Raw genomic sequence first — 2,916 nt, 5'->3', positions numbered from 1 at the left:
AAAGCCAATCTCAAAGACAGTGAGATAATCAATCCATTTTTTAACACTGGGGAAAGACATGGCACTTTAAAAACAAAATTATCTGTTCTTCCCATTTTCTATTCAAGAATACAGCGTTTAAGAGTGTGGGGGAAGGAAATTAACACCTGATAAATTAGTATCTCAACTCTTATTAGCATTCTTAGACTGTGACCTTCTAGAAAGGGAAGCAGTGAACATCAAAACTAAAAATCTAATGTGGCACACCAAGACAGAAATTGGATTATTCCATTTCCTTAATCACCTAATCCTATGAAAAAAATGAACCTAATGAAACACTTGCCTTAAGACAAGACATGTAATAGATTTTCTTGATATTTGTACAAAATGGCAAATACAGGCTAAGGACTATTATCAGATGGATAACTGACTATAACACTAGTCTCCAAGTAAGTGAGACTTTTCTTCCATGGTATTCACAAAGATTATGTTGTGCTACGTTAACACTTTCTCAGCTTTCAAGATAGCTCATCTACTGGTAAAAAGGGAGCCAAAGTAGAGAACTAGTTGACTGTGAATTATTTACCACACAATTACATGCAGATTTTAAAGCCTGATAATTGCAGGTATTGGAAACAATGTGAAGTACCCAGACTTCTAGGGGAGGATTTAAAGCGGTAAGAAATGCCTCTGCAATACCTTTGGTGGTGGTGTGTCTGATAATGCTGAATATGCATGTCATGGAACATGGAAATTCCAACTTCTAGGTAGACACTCTATGGTTACATCAGGAGATGTACATAAGAGTACTCATTGATGATCATGTTTAAAATGGCCCTGGCCTGGAAATATTCAGAATGCCTATGAATGGTTAATTGATCTGTGATTTGTGTGTTTGTATCCATGTATATGTTTCATGGTGTGGAATACCATGCAGCCATGAAAATGAACACATTGTAGTGAAATTCAGTAGTATATTGAGCAAAAGAAGTATATGCACTATGATCTCACTTACATACAATTCAAACAAAAGACAGCTGAAACTAGCATGGAGTGCTCTGGGCCATTGGCTGCTGTGGGGCCAGTGCCTTCATGTTGGGGAAGCTCTGATCCTACAACATTATTTTTCAGGAAGAAAACCTCACTCCCTAGATGGATCTAGGATTCTGGTTTCTCTTGTGGAAGACTGTAAATTGATTTATCTATTTTGAGATCTATACTTAAGTGACAAATTATACAGAAAAGGCAGGATGAATTTACCATAAAAGCCAAACTTGGGCCCTCCCTGGTGGCGCAGCAGGTTAAATCAGCACTGAAAAGCTAAAGCCACTTCAGCATGAGTTCGATCCCTGCCCTGGAGGTGATCCATATGGTGCGGCAGACCTCTCCTGACACGCCTACTGCTCCCCTCAGCAGTGTACTTCGTCAGTCAGCCCGTTCTGCTCCCCACTCTGTCTCTGATGAATCCTCTCACTGTCTCTGCACCTAGGGCCTATACATAAATAAATAAATCTTAAAAATAAAAATAAAAAAAAAAGCCAAGCTCATAAGGACAAGCTAAAATTAGGAGGGAAGGAGCCTTAATTCTCCAGTGTGGGCAGTGTTCTGTTTACTGACCTGAGTGCTGGTACAGTGGATATTTCCTTTGTGATCAGTCATAATTTTTGTGTAGCACACATTTCTACATGTGCGCTGTATTTTATAAATCAAGAGTTGTGTATTTTCTTCTATATTATTTCCAAAGAAACTTCAAAGGATGGATATATAATAATGTTGATTTGGTTATAGATTGTGTTCTGAGATGATGAGCTTAAATGTTCCTAAGTCACCTTGGAAATTGTAATTGGATTTGTTTCCCGGGAGAGCCAGGGGAAGACAATCCCAAATCCTGAGAGAAGGGAGGGGCATGACTTCCTGCTCTGCTCTTTACTGCTGTCTGGGGCCTGGCCAATAAGTCTGAGCGGCAGTGAGGAGGTAAGGACACTAGCGATTCTTCTCCTGGAACCCATAGGAAAACTTGCACCCTGTGCTAGGGTGCAAGATTCTAGACTGGTGAAACTCTGCTCCCTGTGGGGTTAATGGGATTTCTACATATGCAACTTCAAAAGACTTGTAGTCTTGAGGAGGTGAGGGTTCCATCTCTTTGTGGAAAGTTCACTGAGTAAACTAGAGCTGGTGGTGATTCCAGGTAAGAGGTGAACTGAATGTGTTTCTCTTTTTCTTATGTTTGGAGTATTAGTGTGAAGGAAGATAGCTGAGCTGTCAGTAGAAGGAGCTGCTGGGTGGGAAACACTCATAGGATATGGGGTGGCTAGGACACTCCGCCCAGTGGAGGTAGTGTCAGAAGAAGTCAGGGCCCTTCATTTATTTACTCATCAAGTGTTACCAAGCACCTACTGGTGTTAAGTACAATTTGATAAGATGAGAACACAACAGTGAGGAAGGAATCTCTGCTTGTTGAGATGTTTATATATTCAAGCATGGTAAGACAGAAAATGGACCAAGTATTAAAACTGGCGTTGTGTGTTAGATTCTTCCTAGTGTATAGAAACAACATGGGCAGAAATGCCAAATCTCAGGTTTCATCTGAGACCCTCTGAATCTGAGCCAGCGTCTAAACAATATGTAGTGATGGACTGTCATGGAGAAAAATAAAAGCAGAAGGGAGCAGAGGGTATTCTAAAGGTTGGGGAGGCAGGCCATCAAAACTGAGGGAGACTTTCAAGCTAGGGCTTGGAAGGAGTGTGTGGGTGGGGTTAGATAGGTAAGGAGCTTTGCAGGCTTGGAATGGAGGAAGTACAAGGGCCTGAGGCAGGGATATGTCTGCCATCCCTGGAAGGGGACAAAAGCCAATCTCAAAGACAGTGAGATAATCAATCGGACCTATTCTAGGCATTTTGGGGAGTTGAGCAAGGAGGAAATCTGATCAATTTGGGG

Source organism: Condylura cristata, unplaced genomic scaffold (assembly GCF_000260355.1).
Source record: "Condylura cristata isolate star-nosed mole 26May11 unplaced genomic scaffold, ConCri1.0 scaffold00031, whole genome shotgun sequence".
In the NCBI taxonomy this organism is placed as follows: domain Eukaryota; kingdom Metazoa; phylum Chordata; class Mammalia; order Eulipotyphla; family Talpidae; genus Condylura; species Condylura cristata.
The sequence above is the reverse complement of the archived record's forward strand: the minus strand, read 5'-3'. Positions refer to the sequence as shown.